This window comes from Rattus norvegicus, chromosome X (assembly GCF_036323735.1).
Source record: "Rattus norvegicus strain BN/NHsdMcwi chromosome X, GRCr8, whole genome shotgun sequence".
Lineage (NCBI taxonomy): Eukaryota > Metazoa > Chordata > Mammalia > Rodentia > Muridae > Rattus > Rattus norvegicus.
The window spans coordinates 35,113-54,383 of record NC_086039.1 but is presented as its reverse complement, the minus strand read 5'-3'; the positions used below and the strand labels follow the sequence as shown (position 1 = coordinate 54,383).

The 19,271-nt window shown below is 39.0% G+C and overlaps 1 long non-coding RNA gene across 1 annotated transcript; it reads left to right on the top strand.

Moving 5' to 3' along the window:
- The first annotated feature begins 7,940 nt into the window (after window positions 1-7,940).
- Window positions 7,941-18,315, top strand: LOC134484157 (uncharacterized). The gene is made up of 3 exons (XR_010061574.1): window positions 7,941-8,550; window positions 12,679-15,136; window positions 15,629-18,315. It is a non-coding gene; the product is annotated as an uncharacterized LOC134484157 (long non-coding RNA).
- The last annotated feature ends 956 nt before the right edge of the window (window positions 18,316-19,271 follow it).

The following is a 19,271-nucleotide window of genomic DNA, read 5'->3' as shown; positions in this document are numbered from 1 at the left end:
TATGCTGTGAATAATTTATAAATGAAAATAATATCCAGATGATAATGGTGGTTTGATAAAATAGAATGATCCTACATACAAATGGAAATGCAATATACATTTAACCAAATCATAGATATACTGATGTGATATAATCATCAATTCTACAATCTCAAACACGTTACATATTTAGAATCATTGGAAATGTATTCTACGGCACATTTATTTAGTACCTCAAATTTGAAACGAATATGTAAACCATTGGTATTGTCTTAATTGGTATTATATTGCATGATAAAGAAATTGATGAAAGAAAACAAAAAAAATCTACTGAAAAACTTTGTTAACAAAATACAAAAAATTAACAAAAATTGAAATTATTGATTTCAATTATTAATCATTTTTCTACAACTTGTTATTGTTATAAAGACAACCATGTGTAAATACCTTCTTCACTACCCTGTCTTATTTCTTCACCCATAAGAAGCACCTCATTAGATAACAATCTAAATTCCTGATGGATTTGCACCCTTTGTCATTCCGCATGGGTTTAGCTATTTTCTTTTTACATTGATTATGTGGGTAAAGATTTCTCCATCTTTTCCCACATGCATCTGTCTCCGGTTTCTACCTCTTGTCCTGAAAAGTTTTATGGGAGAGCACACAACACTTTTCTAGAAAATGAGAGTCAAAATGACCTAGCTGACTGCATGTTCTATACTCTTGTTAAACTGCATTCTTGTTTCCCCCTGCATCAGTCAAACCAGGATGTTTTTTTTTTTTTTTTGTATGCTTTGTATTTAAAATGAAATCTGGTGATTTGCATTTAGAGTTAGTCTATTGAAAGTGTTTCCCTCCAAGTCTTGGTCATATTGAATGGTCTTTCAATTTTTACCCTACAATATTATGAAGACACAGCATCATCTATTTGAAATCCTAACCAGTTTGAGCACCTTATACATTTCATCATGGACTTTGACCCTGATTTGTGGAGATTTCTTCCAAGAGTGCAACCTGAGGCATTCAACCGGGAACCAAGCAAAGATCTCAACTCAGCAGTTGAGGCCCCTGTGATACCCTGGTCTAAATTTCCTATAGAAATTGCCAACTATTTAGTCACTTCCAGAAGCAATACTGGGTATGGCACCTTCTGTTTGAACTCATAGTGAAGGTAAATTTTTGCTGCTGGTAAAATACATTAAAGTTTTAGTGAGATGTCACCAAATGGCCCTTTACCCAAGTGTATGAGTGTGTTGTAGCCACCATTAATTTGTCTCTTATATTCATTTATTTGTTCTAGTGTTGTCTATCTCTGTCCTCCTGATGATTCTGTTATTTGTCATTGTGAATTGAGAATTATGGATTAAATATAATAAGCAGCTCACTCCTTTGCCATATTATCTTTACTATTTCCTGAAGACCTATAAAGACAAGGAATTGTGTTTAGATTCTATATGTTAGAATGTTTTGTTTTGTTTTGTTTTGTTTTGTTTTGTTTTTGACGTCGAATGGTTGAGTGCAGGGACATAAAACCACTGGAAAAGAGGAGAAGTATTGCTGGGTGTCATAAGCACTCCTGGACATTCTCATTAGTTTCCTTACATAGATGTGTCCTTAGGTGGATAATGACAGGTTCCTCTCTGGCTTGCACCTGTTTCCTTAAAATTATATCTGTGATAACTTTATAAATAATCTTCACCCAGGATATAACAGGGACCAAACAACTATCCCAAGGTTACACAGAGATTGACCTATGATTCTTGCCATCTATGTAGAAGAGGATGGACTTGTCAGGCATCATTGGGAGGAGAGGTCCTTTGTCCTGTCAAGACTCAATATCTCATAGTAGGGGTATGTCAGGGAATGGAGGTGGGAAGGAGTGGGTGGATAGGTGTATAAGGAGCACCCTCATAGAAACAGGGGAAGAGGGATACAATAGTTGGTTCCAGAAGGTGAAATGGGGAAAGGGAAGAACAATTAAAATTTAAATAAAGATTCATAAATTATATCAGTTTTGCAGTAATCAAGCCTCAAGTGAAAAAACATTAAAAATTCTAAACATCTATTAAGATGAGGAAGAACTAACCTATCCTCCTTCTCTTTAGGATTGGTGCCTTCATGCTGTGCTTCAGCCATGCCCATGTACCCTTTCCTCTTCTTCTCCTGAAGTGTCTCTTGCATACCTACAGTTGATCCAACTATGCTCTTTGTGGCCTGAACACACGAATATGGCTTAAATCTGTGCAGTTCCTGCAATTATTTCCTCCAGTTTGCCTCTGAACTTTTTCATTTAGGAACAAAAGATCTGAGTAAGGAGGCCCTATCCTGAGTTATCATATGTATTTCCTTCAGGACAAGTGACCAATACTACTAGAGAACAAAGAAACGTTCTTTCTCTGAGAAAACTCAGACACTCATCTCTATCTTAGAAAATGTTTTTTATGTTCATCAGCACAATGACAATGATTGCCAACAATTACTGGCCGCCCTGTTCATATCAGAAGAGAGGGACTGAAAATTGTTGGAAAATAAAAATGTGGTACTGCATCCATATAGGGATCTCTGACTGATAACAAGAATTGTATTGAGAGTCATTTTCCATTCCTCACACCTCCCTTAGGATTCTGACCTTGACCAAGGTACTGTGGTGCTGGTCATCTATTTCCAGACTTTCTGGCTGGGCTCGATGCAGCAGCTCAGAAGACAGAAAACCTTTAAAAAATAAGTGAGTTCACACATGGTACATCAGAAAAACATTCTTTTCTAGTATACTTTTATGGACTTATCATTTAGCTACACCAATAGTTCCAGAGGCCCTGGGCATAGGCAGATGTTCAAAAGTGCTTTTGTCACTCAGTTGGCACCAGATATTTGATGTAAAAACATTAGGGAGATGTGCAGGTATTGGTGAGTCTCAGTGTTTAGTGGTAGCTTAAAATGAGTGGGAAAATAGAGATTTGACTGAGAGCCAGAGGACAAGAGACTTACCAAGGCCAATAGTGGCAATCCTAACAGTAAATCTGGAAGAAAAACATGTTTTGTGAAACAAACAAGAAAAGGGCCAGAAGACTACCAAACAACCATTGGAGAAAGACAATCATGCCTCATGCAAATAAGGTGTACATTGAAAAAATATGTCCTGTAACTTGAAGTAAAAGGAAAATTGAGTACAACAGTTAGAAGAGTAATGGGGCCCAGGCTACTACACTCCAGGAGTCTGCAGTAAAACTTAAAATTCTGGAAAAACAATTGAGTTCTTACAGGTCACTGGATTGATATTCAGTCCTCAATAATCTCCTAAGACAATTACCTGATCAGAAGATAACATTCAAAGTAGCAAAAGGAAAACTCCCTTATTGTCTCTGAAGCAGCAAACATTCCATTAACGTTTGCAAGGGGATAATAACTCACCTGTTATTGATCATGTCAGATTGTCTCCACTTCTTCCTGTTCCCTTCTGGCATGAGATCTCTTGCATAAAATGAAAGCAACCATCATCTTTTCTAACAATGAGACACAGTTAGACTTCCAGACACTAACAAAGAAAACATTGTTTCTGTTTACACAAAGAATATCACCTTTGTGAAAGTCCTGTTCCTTATACAAAAGATAGTTGGACTATCTTTCAGATTTGTAGTAAGAATCCTAGGTGTATTGACAGAAACTATCCTCCCAGGCCTGGTCCTAAAACAAAATCCCATAATTGTTCAACAAACCCATTCATTTGTGCTTATGCAGATTAAATAATCCACAGTCCAGATGCAAAGGGAGAGTTACAGACTATAATCCCCAGCTGACAAATGTGGGCATCCTAATATCCTTCCAGTCTCACTGGAGGATGTTGTCATTTCCTGAGAAGAAACTGGGAACATTAATTATATAAACAATCCGAGATCTGAGGTACTTGTGTTAGAGTGTAGAGGCTACTTACCCTATAGTTCCTATCTCATCTACACTCAGAAATATTAATCCTCCAGGGAAAATATGTAGACAGACTGTCTTGTACTTGAAAGATGTATTCTTCAGGTTCCATTTGGCAGAGGAGGTAAAATTCAATTCTGAATGACAGTTACAGAGTGATGTAAAAATGGGCAAATAATTTAGACCCTATTCAGCCAAGGACTTCAAATTTCTCCAGTCGGGATAGTGGCTGGCCTCAGAAGTTTCCCAGGTTGACACTCTTACAAGATATAGATAATGTTCTCCTCTCTCATGTAACTCAAAATAATTGAAAAAGGGAAACTGAGACACTGGTCCAAGAGTTATAATCACTGAGCAAGGGTGAGCTGGAAAGTTCACCTTTTTATATGAAGAGGACACCAAGCTTGGCAAAAATCTGGGGGAGGCAAAAGAAACCTGTATCAGAGAATGGTTGCTGTTATCCCACTGGTCCCATCTCCAAAGATTACGAGACAGGTTTGAGATATTCTTGGTGTGGGTGGGGATTGCTCTGCCTGGATACCAGGGTTTTGGAGAAATAGCAAAGCCCCAATAGCCCATAACACATGAGGGTACTAGGACGAATCTGCGTGGAGACAGAAGGTATGGAGTTTGAAACTTGATAGTTTGTTTTGGTTACACCCCAACATTGCAAGGTTCCTCAGAATGTTTTTATCTGTTTTTCCATGAAACAGATGAAAAGGCACTGTTTGAAGGATTTAAAAAACACTTTATGGCTGTGAAAACACCTTGTAGTGCACCTGTCCATACAACTGGATCCTGTAGCCTCAGAATGGATCACTTGTCTAAAGGCTATGTTAGCTGCCCCTATTCTTTGAAAGAAGCAGAGAAGCTAAATCTGGGTCAGCATTTTATGCTCCTATCATCCCAGAGAGTTGAAGCCTTTCTACAAGGAACACCACAACCTGGCTTCTATTTTTTTTTTTCATCTTTATTAACATGAGTATTTCTTATTTACATTTCAATTGTTATTCCCCTTCCCGGTTTCTGGGCTAACATCCTCCTAACCCTTCCCCCTCTCTTTTGATATTTGTTTTCCCCTCCCCATCTTACCCCCATTACCAACCTCCCTGCAACAATCCTGTACACTGGGGGTTCAGTCTTGGCAGGACCAAGGGCTTCTTCCCCTTCAACTGGTGCCCTTACTAGGCTATTCATTGCTACCTATGAGGTTGGAGCCCAGGGTCAGTCCATGCATAGTCTTTGGGTAGTGGCTTAGTCCCTGTAAGCACTGGTTGCTTGGCATTGTTGTTAATTTGGGGTCTCATGCCCCTTCAAGCTCTTCCAGTTCTTTCTCTGATTCCTTCAATGGGGGTCCTCTTCTCAGGGCAGTGGTTTGCTGCTGGCATTCGCCTATGTATTTGCTGTATTCTGGCTGTGTCTCTCAGGAGAGATCTACATCCAGTTACGGTCGGCCTGCACTTCTTTGCTGCTTCATTCATCTTATCTAGTTTGGTGGCTGTTTGAGTATGGGCTACATGTGGGGCAGGCCCTGAATGGGTGCTCCTTCTGCCCCTGTTCTAAGCTTTGCCTCTCTATTCCCTTCCAAGTGTATTCTTGTGAAGCTGGCTTCTATATGTCCCTTTTGCACACTAACAGATACTATTACTGTACCATCCTAGAGTGTAGTTGGAAAAACACTCTTGACATAAATCCTGTTACCCTGCTGTGTTCTGTAGACCCTCAGATGATCTTCCCTGACTGTCGTGAGGTAACAACAATGGTCCATTTTACGTGGAAAGACCTAATGAACTACTGTCAAACACCGTCCCATGAAAGACACTAATGCAATAATCAACACAGTTGGCAGTATTTTCATTAAACAAGGAGTGAGATACCAAGGAGCTTCAACAGTTACTGTAATTATTTTCACTCAAGACTTAGAGCCAAGTACGTAGGCCCAGAGAACACTACTGATTCATCAGACTGACTCAGGAGGTCAAATGTGGAAAAGGGAAGCCTGTCATTTTGTACATGGACAGACGTTATGCTTTGGATACTAAAAATGTCTATGGTATAATATGGATACAAAAATTGTCCTCGTTGCTGAGGAAAGGACATTTAGAACATAGAGAAAGTCATGGCTCTCCAAGAGGATATTTGGATTCCCCTATGATTTGCTAGGTTTCACTGCTATGGATATCAAAGAGATGTCTGCCTTGAGACTAAAGGTAACAAGATCACTAACCTAGATGCCAAACAAGTGTCCTTAAGTCCTTAAGTCCAGTGATCCTACTGAACTTCTGGTGACATAACTAACACACCGCTACCTGAGACTTCACAGTATAAAAATGATGTGAGTATGCAAAAGCATTAGCTGGATACCTTGAAGCCACAGGTTGATACTGAAAAACAGAAGGAAAGATCATTCTTTCAGAAACAATTTGCAGTTTTCTGGTAACTCAGCTTTACCAGACTACTTGACTTGGTTCTACATAACTCTATGAATTGCCAGCACCAATATATGTTATACCTACCTACATTGGACAGCATGGCAGGATATGTTTAAGCCAGATGTCAGTTTTATACTTATATAAATAACAAGACAGAGTTCATTAGAAAGAAGAATCTCATATGACTGGCCAACACTATGATGAATTATGGGAACCTGACTTTACTGACATATAGACTGCTAGGATAGGAAAAAAAGTATGTGATTTTTTTATTGATACTTTTTCTGGGTGAGTAGAAGCTTCTCCAAAAGACAGAAACTGGTGAAAGATAAACTAAAAAGTTCTGCTAGGAACTTTTCCCCTAATTTTCCCTCTCACTAGGAATGCTATCATGGAATTGCCCAGCTTTTATAGCTTTTATAGCCAAAACCTCTGAATTAATAGTCAAAGTTTTATAAATAGTGTGCAATCTTTATGGAGCATATATAACTCAGAATTCCTGGCAGGTGGACACAATGAAAAAGACATTAAGAAAAAAAATCCTATGGAAACTCCCAGTACATTCCAGGGAAGTATCGCAAGACTGTTATTTTTTTTTATTGGGCCTGCTGCATTCCTTAAAGGAGGGATTCATCCATATAATATTATGTTTAGAATACACCCCACATTGCTTTCAATGTGCAGAGATTAGCAGTTGGAAGAACTGTTCAACCATTTCATTCTTCAAATCTTACTCCTCCAGTTTTCCATAAAATCTATTCTTTGTCCTATCAGAGAATGGCACTGAACCTCTAAATCCACTAACAATATCCCATTGTTCCGGCCAAGTGGTAGTGATGCTGCATGTGTCAGGAGATATGTGAAATATGTGGTCCTGTGTACACAGGAAGGCAAATATTAGAGAACTGATATCTAATAGAACTACAGGACCGAATTCTATAGTTCATGTTGTCCTTTGCTTTACTGATGTCTATTTATCATTTAAAGTAGGCAGAAATTATTCTTACTGTTGCATTAGCTCTATTCCTGGGCCCCTTTGTTGCCACAATCATTGCAAAAAGTGGAATTGGAAATCAGAACTTTTGAGTACACATACAGCAATATATATAAAGTCTACTATCAAGAAATGTAAAATAGGAAAATTAAATACAATATTGATTCAATTAAAGGTTGTTTGACATATAATGGCCTTAGGGAGACAGAGAAAATGTACCACATTAACTGTATATCACACTGTTAGATCTGGGAATAGAATTATTCTCCAGAAGAATTTTCTCCACTACACACTCCTAGATCTTTTCTACACATGCCAAGACCCTGACTAACTTTCTCCATTCAGAGCATGTAACCACTAATGAAGCAAAGAGAAGTCTCTAGCTTTAGAGAGATGTAGTACATAAAGGTTTCCACTGTGTCACAGGAGACACTCCTGGAAAGGGCACCCTTGAATCTGGTCAAAGTAAGGAAAGCTGTTTATCAGGTAGGCCATGACAGTTCTCAGTGACATTAGGTACTCCCTGAAAAATCTATTGTAACCTGGAGAGCCCAAGCTTCTGTGATGTCACAAGTGTTGTCGTGACAGCAACTATCTCTTAGATATTCCTTCAGTAACTCTAGGCTTTATGAACTGTCCCCTAGTTCAGAGTAAACTGTCATTTGGGAGTGATAACAAGAGGATAAAGACATCACAGATGGGGAGAAGGAAGCTGGACTTCTGTCTTGGTATAAAAAAAAGGGGGAAATATATCATCCATGGGAAAGCTCAGTGAGTCCTGTATAGGAGTTGAGGGGGTTTGCTGACGAGATAGCCTTGAACTGAGCCTTCCACATATGGGAATCAGGAGCTGCGAGCCTCCCAGCAGCATCTGGACGTTCCTGCTTGTTATGGTTCCTGGAAGTCAGAGATTTTATATCATTAATATATTCATTCCAAAAACCAGGTGTTGGGGAGGGCAAAGTTGCTTTCCTGAGAGGTCATGGATTTTACTCTTTTTGCCCAGAAGAAAACGGTCCTAAGGAAAAGGAAAAGACCAATATTGTGTCCTCAGCTCAGAGTAAACTCCATGCATTGGATTCCTATGGTGCAGTTTGTGTCTGACACTGGTATCTGCGAGAGAGAAGTGTTACCAAGTTGAGACTTCATCATCAGAGTCTTTTCACTAGTATTACTCTGAGTACCATTCCCTGACAGTTACCCTTTATATGTCTGAGTCAATAGGTGAGATTAGCTGACAGTTTTCTTTTCTTTAATTTCTTTCTTTTTTTATTTTTTAGCAATTTTTATTTCTTTTACAAACGGATATTTCTATATTTACATTTCAAATGTTATTTCCTTTCCCAGTTTTCTGTCCATAAGAGGCCTAACTGGTACCCTTACCCTTCTTCTATATCCCCTCTTACTGCACATTCATATACCCTTCAACTGGGAGTCAAACCTACTTTGGACCCGGAACTTCTCCTTCCATTAATGCCCATCGAGGCCATCCTCTGCTACATATGCAGTTGGAGCCATAGGTCTATCCATGTACCGTCCTTGAATACTGCCTTAGTAACAGAAAGCTCTGGTTCATTCCCATTGCTATTCTTATGGGGATTAAAGACCCTTCAGATCTTGCAATCCTTTCTCAAAATCTAACAACAAGAGGTCCATTTTCAGTTCAGATTGCCACTAGCACTCACTTCTGTATTTGACATGCTCTAGCTGTGTCTCAGTAAGTATCTGTATCCGGATATTGGCAGCCTGCCCTTCTTAGCTTCAGCAATCTTATTTAGTATTGCTGACTGATTATATATATATGGAATGCTCTTAATGGGATTCCTTCAGTTTCTACTCTAAATTCATAGATATTTTTGTTCCCCCTTTTAAAAAGTAGCAAAGCATGAACATCTTGGGTGTCCTTCTTAGCCTTCCAGTTGTCTGTGGTCTGCATCTTGGGTAATTTGATCTTTTGTGCCAATATCCACTTTTGGTGATTTCATACCATGTATGTTTTTCTGTAACTGGGTTACCTCAGTCAGTATTATATTTTCTAGTTCAATCCATTTGTCTATGAATTTCTTGAAATCATTGGTTTTGGTAACTGAATAGTACAAAATTGGGCAGATGTACCACATTCTCTGTATCCATTCCACCGATGAATGCCATTAGGTTTCCTTCAAGTTCCTGGTATCATTAATAAGTCTGCTATTGAAGGAGTTAAAATAAAAACCTCATAAAAACTACAGAAGAACAGCACATAAGGGGAAAAGACAGAACGGGCCTGAGACATGCCCGGCCAAGCCTAAAAACAAGGTCAAGAGATTGTTCCAGGCACTAGCAGCCACCATCTCCGCTGAGTCATGGGCCATCCGAATGGGCAAACTGGCTGTTCCTCTATAGTTAATACTTACCAAACTCCCTGTTCTTCAAATAAAGATAAGACTCTCCTACATCGTGAATACTCCAGCCCACACGTACTGCATGCTGATGAGACATTGTACCCATTTCCCTTGCTGATATATAAATCAACCAATCAAGTATAAACACGCTGAATCCCATTCCCTTCCCCTATAAAAAGCCTTAAATTTTGAGTCTTGGAGTCGACTCCCATGTCTCCTGTGTGAGATAGGAGCCATCCCAGAGCTCTGATAATAAATGGACTCATGTGCTTTATATCAAGAGCCGATCTCTCACGTTTCTTGGGGAGTACCATCTTGCAATTGGAGTGGGGTCTCCCATAAGGGTGTCCTACACTATGAACATAGTTGACCATGTGTCTTTATTGCATGTTGGAGCATGTTTTGGGTATATACCCAGGCTAGGTAAATCTTGGTCCTCAGGTAGTGCAATTTACAACTTTCTGAGGAATCTTCAGAATGATTTCCAGAGTGATTGAACAAGTTTGTAATTCCACCAAGAAAGAAGAAGCTTTCCTCTTTCTTGACATCTTAATCAACATCTGCTGTCTCCTGAGTTTTTGATTCCAGCCATTCTTACATGTGTGAGGTGGAATCGTAGGGTTGTTTTCATTTACATTTCCTTGATGACATACTTAGTCACCATACTTAGATGAATATTTGTTTAAACGCTTCTCAGATATTTGATTTTCCTCAATTGAGAATTCTTTCGTCATTTCTGGAACCCAATTGGAATAGGGTTATTTGTCTCTCTGAAGGTTAATTTCTTGAGTACTTTGTATCTATTGGATTATAGCCCTCTATCAGGTGAAGTATTGGTATAGATCTTTTTTTCCAATCTGTTGGTTGCTGTTTTGTCCTAATGACAGTGCCCTTTGGCAGGCAGATTTCTATGATAGTGAAGAAATGTCAGTTAGTGAAATAGAACAGGGACTGGCTCCTTCCTGACTTCCCTACATGTCCTGTACAGTAATTGGGGGAACTAAACAACCATGTACTATCCCTGCAAGGCATGTCTATCTACAGTCATGGTTCTATAGAGATATATCAGTGATTCTGGTGATCTTCCCAGCAACTGTATGCTGATGGAATTTACAGTTTTCATCCTGGCTTCTGTAACTACAGCCTAAGGTGTTGTGAAGCCAAAATACACCATGTGCAGCTGTGAATAGGCCTTAGGAGATTGTCTTCTTGGATTTCTGAGGCATTGCTAAGTTAATGAGAGGAAAACAACACCCTCTGCTCATCAGAGCTCTGGGAATTCTGACACTCTTGCTTTATCTCTATATGAAGCTAGGTCAAAAGATCACCTTTCAGATATGTTCTTGAATATCCTTCAGTGTGCTAGCATTGGACTGCAATGAAATATTATGCAGGAGAGGTGTGGAAACATCTTAACTCTTCCATTAGAGATCAGAGAGATGAGCTATTCACAATCAATTGACTGTGTATGTTTCTGTTCTTTGGCTTTGACCATGCAGATCTACTGTCTCATACTTCATGGTTCATATGTCCAAATGGGGGGAAAGCACCACTCACAATTGTTCCCCATCCTTCATCCTATGGGCTTAGATTGTAGTGCAACCCTCCACATCTTATATGCTAAATCGACTGTCCTAAATTTCTTCAACATGCACATCACTATTATCCCTACACTCCGTGTGTTTGTGTGTATGTGTGTGTATGTGTGTATGTGTGTCGGTGTGTGTGTGTGTGTGTGTGTGTTTCTGTGCTTAAATGGTTAATTTGATACAAGTTTACAGAAACCTTGTCACTGAAAAAAGTCTATGTAAGAAAACTATAATCTGTGGATGGGGCAGAAACCAAATGCTCTCCCACAACATGACCTTCTTTAAAGACTAGTATAATCAGAAATAAGAGAATAAATTTGAAAGTAAAATTTGGAGGTAATACCGTGGCATGTCTGCATTATCATTGTGAACTGTGAGATTGTTCTCTTTGTTCTGTGGCCAGACATGAGGGCTCTGAGGCCAAGTTGCATCCTGTGGATCTGAGAATAAACTGAAGGTGACTGTCAACTTGGTCACATGAAGAAAGTGAAAGGAGTGAGAAGACAGTATCAGGCTTTTGTGACACTGCCCTCCCAATGGAAACATGGAAGTGTTGACAATCACAGAGTGGGAGTGTCATGTCTGAACTTTGACACACAGCTAGGCAAAGCTGTCAGTTAGCTTCCCGAATACCATCTATAATGAAGGGTAGGCTCAGATGAAGTACTGTTTAAGGTAGGTGCTGTTCCTTGTGAGCTGCATCTCAGGGTAAGTGGAAGACCATTCAGCCTCCTGTGACATGGCAGATCAGAGTACTGAGAGACAGAGGGGCCAAATCAGTGTTTTTCTAGACCAACATAACTGCATTATCCAGGCTAAGGATTTGCTCATGGAAGTCTAGTGTTTCACATTGGTATAGGCCAATCTGTGTGAAGTCTCAATAGCACAACTGGCTCCTGGCTTCTTTCTTAGTCAATGGGATTTACAGGCAGTCACTTACACTTTTTCTTCTAGATTCACAAATTATTTTCTGGCTTCATATACACAAGGCATAGTATTCTTTCACTCTCTCTCTCTGTGTATGTGTCTTTCTCCGTCTCTCTGTCTCATCTCTCTTTGTCTGTCTTTCTGCCTCTCTGTCCTATTTTTCAGCTTTCCTACAAAGGTCTTTACTAATGATAACATATTTCATGGCAGTTTATGCACTTGATTATCTCATAAAAACCAGTGTGATCTGAACTTGCTGTCTACTGGAGAACAACAATTAAAAATAGAATTGATGTCCAAATCTACTAGATAAGAATTTAACAACTGAGAAGATGTAGAATATTCAACAACTCCCAACAAGCCTAGGGGCCAAGGATCATGTATGGAAGGAAAATTTTCAGAAATCCAAGAAAGGCATGCCAGGCTGACCATGGACTGTCTTCTCTTTACAGGGACTTACAGCCTCAGGAGAAAGATAACATGGGACTTTAATAAACATGCATCGTGTAGTAATACCTAGTCTCTTCCCTTACTTTACCTTCCCTGTCTGTATTTTCCTAATGGATGTTGTACATAAATGTAGTGGTGACTGCCTTTCAGGAGTATAGAAGTTGTCATATGTGGCACCCAAATGAAGAATTTGACTTTTCTTCCCTGGCTGGAGCTCCTTACCAATGATCTACTACATCGTTTTCCCTATGACTGCTGCTTTGATTTGTGTGTGTGTGTGAGTGAGTTGTGTTTGTGTGTGTGTGTATCTGTCTCTCTCTCTGTCTGTCTTTCTGTCTTAGTCTCTGTCCATCTGTTTCTTCCACATGATACCTATCTATACTTCAGTTTGACTTCTTAATTGCTCATTCCAAGATTGACCCATCATGCTTTCCCTGAGTGTTTGCTATTGATGACTCAAATTACACCTGTGTTAATCAATGCACCTGTTGCCAGAACTGTGTACCACTGATTACATCACAATCAGTCTCATGGCTAAAATAAATAATTTTCGAGGCTCTGAGGGAATTTTTTATCAGAATTTAAAAGTTTTCTGTATTTTTTACTCCCCTATCCATACTGTTGTAGTCTGTGGATATTCCCCAAGTCTTTGCTCACTTGTATTTATCTATGTACCTGGCCTACTGGGAAGACATCATCCCAACCCTCCAATATTACTTAGCAGGAGGAATAGATGAAGAATTTGGAAAAATTGGTCATTTAGCTACAGAAGATGTCCCCTGAGATGGATTAACTGTGTCGAATTAACACATCACTGACAAGAATTATGAACTATGTTCTCAGTTTATTTTCTTCTTTGTCATTTTGAGTGTGCTTCCAAAGGAGTAGGGGACCATTTGTGGGCTGTGTTTGAGAATTGAGTCTTAACTATTCATTCATGAAGGTGGTAAAAAATTCAATAGATCAGTGATATCTCTGGGTTAGAAGGGATAGTGATAGAAAGTCTTCCTTTGTGTCTCAGGCAAAGATCCTTGAAAGGGCAACATGGTTTGTTTATTTGGAGAAGATCTAGTTAAAGGGAAGTTATGTGCTGTTGAATGGGACTATCTTCCGGATACTCTAATGTATGCTGGAATTTCCATTGTATTCTCTGTGATGTCACTAGTGTTATGGAAACAGAAACTGCCCTCGTGGCAATTAGTTAGTACTTATTTGTTTACCCACTCAAATGTTTTTCAGGATGATCAAGCTATTTACAGAGAAAACAGAGAGCATGGAGAGACAAAAGAGAGAGGAGGAAGAAATTAAGATACTTTCTTGTTAAAGAAGTGAAACATAAATTATCTGGTGCAAAAAGGCAAGTGAGAGCAGTGGGCTGGTTCTGAGGAACCTCCTAGAGGAGGTAGTCTTGGCTCAGGCCTTCTAGGAGTAGGACTTATGACCTGAAGGCTCTGGATCCCTAAAGAAGAGACCCAGTTTCAGGAATATCTGATAAATTTATTGGCAGAGAGTCAGGAATTGTCAAGCATGCATCTTGTCTACTATGCATTCCTTAGTTTCATTCTGAATGAGGAAGAATGCCAAGAAGAGGCACAGCGATAAAAGCTTTGACTCTCAGGGTAGAGTATTGAATTTTATCTTCACAGGATTCCTGGACATGCCATAGGAATTTATGACAAGGGCTACTCCGCTCACATGCATCAAGGTCTCTTACTCTTTGTCTTGAACATACATGATTAAGGCTTGGTGGTCCTTAACACTATGGACTCCAGGACTTACATGCATCCCATCAGATACGAACTGAAAATATCTTCCATTTATTCATGTCTTGACCAGATTTTGTTGTTAAGGGCCAGGGCGACTGCAGAAGGCAGTGAGGCACATGTTTAGGGATCACGGTTGCGAGAAAGAAAATAGCTACTAAGTCCAGCTTGAAGAGAGCTTTCCTCATCTTTCAGTGCTTCCAAGTATCTGTAGATTTCCCATTTCATCATGGTTCATTAGGGACTCAGCATTTTCTCTCCTGTGACTGGGCCATTACTATGCATGTTCCCTTGTGTTTCTCTTCAGGGTCTGCTGGGAAGTCGTCATCCCAACCTTCCACCATCAGTGAGCTAGTAAATCAGATTAAGAATTTGGAGAAATTGATTAATTAGCTCCAGAAGATGACCTGTGAGTTTGGTAAACTCCCAGGAAAGCTGACCCATTGAACCAACAGCATTTGGACAAAAGATAGTCATTATGCCCACTTCTTTGTTGACAGTCCTGACCCCTCTGTGTTAACCTCAGTTTTCTCACACCACAGGAAAATGCAACTGTAATGTCCTCATGTATGAACTAATTTTCTTGTGTGCCACGCAGAGGCAGGACATGAAGAAAGGATAGGAGTTTAATAAGAAACTACATAATTCTCAGAAAAGCAGAAGCTGTGTTTTGAATAAAAGCCTTGGGATTGGGCAGGTAATGTGTGAGCTCTCATCATGGATTTTAATAGACAGAGATTGCATTTGCTGTCCTCAGAGGAATACAAAAAGCTGATCAGCTACAGAAGCACAGTAACTTAAACTTTGATAAATAAACATTTATTTATTTATTTTAAAGATTTATTTCATTTGATTTGTATGAGTATTCTGTAACTGTCAGACACGACAGAAATGGGAGTCAAATGCCATTATGCATGTTTGTATTCCACGATGTTTTTGCTGGGAATTAAACTCATGACCTATGGAATAGCAGTCAGTTCTCTTAAATGCTGAATCATCTTACCAGCCTAAAATACTTTTGATGGTGATGGTGATTGTATTGATGATGATGATGATGGTGATGATGATGATTGTTGTTGTTATTATTATTATTATTATTATTATTATTATTATTATTATTATTATACTGAAACTCTAAATGGATCAAGATTTACCCTCCTCCCATGCTCTTCCCCCTCTCCTGTCTCAGGAAGAACCTACAATAAGAAAGCCACCATCAGAGCTGCCCATCCTCCCCAGCACTAAAGAAAGAAAAGATTTACTTTGTCTGGGTTATGGAGATTTTCTTGTAGACTGGGCTCATAGCTTCAGACCTGAAGAGAGGTAGACTATGGAAATGGGAGCTCCTTTTGGAGGATTCTGCTTATCTTGGAGTAATTGGGAAATACTGAGGAAGCCTAAAATGTTGGTCCACCACCTTATCCCTTGCTGAGAATAAAGTCTCCTGGGAACTGGGTAAGCAGGGTAAGCAGGCATGGCTAACAAGACAATCCAGGTGGGTAAACATTTGTCCATTAGGTATACAGGGGGAGCATTTCATTGACTAAGCTGAATGTATCTGCTCTCCACTATGTTCTAATTCCATGTAAGGAAAGTTTTGTTGATTTTGTCTATCCTGTGACCCAGCAAGTGTTTTTCACATTCTTTATGTTGTTTCTTCACTGATATGAACCATGTGAGAATGGAGGGAGCAAAGGAAAGCCACAGACAACAATATTCTACATTCTAGAAGATCAAGGCCTTCTCATAAAAAGAAAACATCTTTGTATCTATGAATTGAGCAATGAGTTAAATTGCTACCAACCTCTGGTCATGCAGCTGATATCTGGTACACTGGTCTATTGACTAAGTATTCCATGAGGGAAAGAAAGCATCAAAAATTAGCATGAGATAAAAAAAGAACTTAAAATGAGTCAGAACTCTGATACCTAGCAGTAATTGGTCCCGATGAGGATCAAAAATTATATGAAGGTTATTATCTTGAGCAAGATTTACTCTGCTGGAATTCTCAGATGTTCATATGTGCTTGAAAATCTGTCACATAAGACTGTATTGACATCATACTCTAGTCCAGAAAGACCATACACCAAAGTATACTATTCTTTCTGCAGCACAGTGTTGCAACTACTTCACATTACACATTTGTATGTGAGGCTGAAATTAATGTTCTACATAGATGAAAGCATTCCCTCAATCCTTGTCTTAGTAATTTTTTTAATATAGAAAATGTCTGATAATTCATCAGTTCCACACCTGAACTGAAGTAACTGTTCTTCTGACTGTATTCATAGAGGACATCTGAGTAGTAGTAGACATTTCTAGTCAATGGCGTCTCCCCATGAATCTGTTTGAGCCTGAATAAGAATGCATAGTCATATTTTAGCTAAGGGAATCATGTAGTATCCAAAACATTACAGGATCAGTCTGCTGTAAATATTTTTCTTTCACACAGGTGAAGGAAGGTGCATAAAAGTCCGTATGTCAAAGTTTGTAGATATTACACCATCAAGAGATGAAAATATTTTCATTTACACAGGTGAAGGAAGGTGTATCAAAGGCAGTATATCAAAGGTTGTAGATATTACACCATCCATAGATGAAAGTATATCAAGAAGAATTGCGTAGGGCTACACAGATTGATCTAAGTATCCCCACACAATTCTAAGCCAGGAGGGACAAGAAATCACTTTACATAGAAATTTAAAATAATCTGATACTATGGTATGTAGACTGTTAATAGATAATGATAAACCACCTAAAAAGCACATGCATTTATACAATATGCTATCCAAAATATATCCAGAGGCAGTTTGCAACCTATGTTTAGCACAAAGAGATTGATTCCCCACTTTGCAGATTCTGATCAGAACCACTAAGTATTAAGAATACTATATTAGAACTCACTTGCATATCATAAGACTGTATAACTAGGTAGTCACAGCAAACATGACATTCGGGAAGCATAGCATGAACTTGCCAAGAATGGAGGGAATGCATTTAGCTGATGATTTCTGGCCATGAAACTCAAATGTCCAAAATACCAGCTGGATTTTCATTTACAGAACAATAAATACTTAATGAGTTTTAGGACAAATTTTGAATCTAAAGTCTCGAAAAATTATTTATTATTGAGCTCTGATTCCCTGTGGAGATTGGAGGATATTATGAGTTTAATCTGTGACCGAGAGGTATAAGTAAATGGTGCATTTTGAAGTGATTAGATATGTTAAAGAGGCATGGAAAACAAAGGAGGCCATGGTATCTTTGAAAAAGTGTGCTTCTCCAACATGTAGAAGGAGTTCTCGTGGACTGACCTAGACACACACACACACACACACACACACACACACACCCTACAAATAAGTGACTTGCTCTGTGCTGTTGGGGCATGCTGGATTGATCCAAGGAATGAGGTGTACATCCACAAGTAAGTCAACCCAATGTCAATGAAAGAATTCATAAATCCTCCTCCTTTCTTGAGAAAGAATTCTGTACATGAGCAATGCTTACATTTTAAAGTTTAAGAGGAATGATTTGAAAACAGTAACAACTGAATCCCACTATGAAAACAACATTTCAGAGATATCTAGAGACACCATTTGGATTTTATGGAACTTGAGATGCTCAGTTCTCAGGATTGTAGGATTGAACCAGGTCATTACTAGTCATAACTCTGTAGGGACAGTAAGAATTTTGACAATTCTTCAATTGGAAAAACCTAAGGAACAGTACTGGCAACAGCTGAATTCAAAAGGGAGAAACTTGTGCTTAGGTAAATCCAGTACCTAAGACTGAGCAGCTGGTTAAAAGCCAAGGAGAAACATTGTATCTAAATAAGGACTTCCTGATGCAGAACTGGTTACTAAAATACATAAAGCTAAGGGTTCGGGAAATATGCATTAGGAAGACTTTGAATGGTAGAAAATTCATGCTATTAATTTAGTGTTATACTTTGAGAGGATGAATTTTTAAAATCTTGATCTCCTTGGGAGTGAAAATATTTGAGCTGAGTAAATGTTGTAACCCAGGTAGGAAGGGGAAGTGAGTTTCCATTCAGACATTGGAATTCCCTTCACACTGAACATGAACATGAGAGGGTTTCAAAGAAGTGTTGAAGCACATCAAAAATGGCTGGGCATTCAGGAGTTGTCTCAGAGGGTTAGTTCATTCTTGTTCTGAGGGATTTTCAAGTTTATTATTGGAAATCAGTCAAGAGAAATTCAAAACCTAGAAACCAAATTCTGTACATGTCTCATATTAGCCTTGGAAGTCCTTGACCTGTAAAGGCCCCAAAGAGGCATAGCTAGATTCATCTTTAAAACTCTATTACAATTGGTGACTGACTGCCTTCCCACTATGTTCCAAGGGCAGCCACAGGGAACGCCTGTGGTGATAAACCTTGAACAAGAGAATGCTGATTATCTTAATTACTCTGTTTTTTTTTTTTTTTTTTTTTTTGGTTTGAGTTTTGTTTTCATCAGGTATTAGCATTGTTTGGTTTGGTTGGAAGTTTTGTCACTCATTCTTTTTTTTTTTTTTTAATTTTTGTTCTTGTGAATTTTCAGTTCGGTTAAGATCATGCAATTTATATTATGATTGTATCATTTTAGCACTTTTTGAAAAAAGCTAATATATATTTTTCAGAATAAATTGTGTTTTTCAACTCTTAAGAAAGAGCACCAGTGGAAGGGGAAGCCCTGGGTCCTGCTAAGACTGAACCCCCAGTGAACTAGTCTATGGGGGGAGGGCGGCAATGGGGGGAGGGTTACGAGGGGAACACCCATAAGGAAGGGGAGGGGGGAGGGGGATGTTTGCCCGGAAACCGGGAAAGG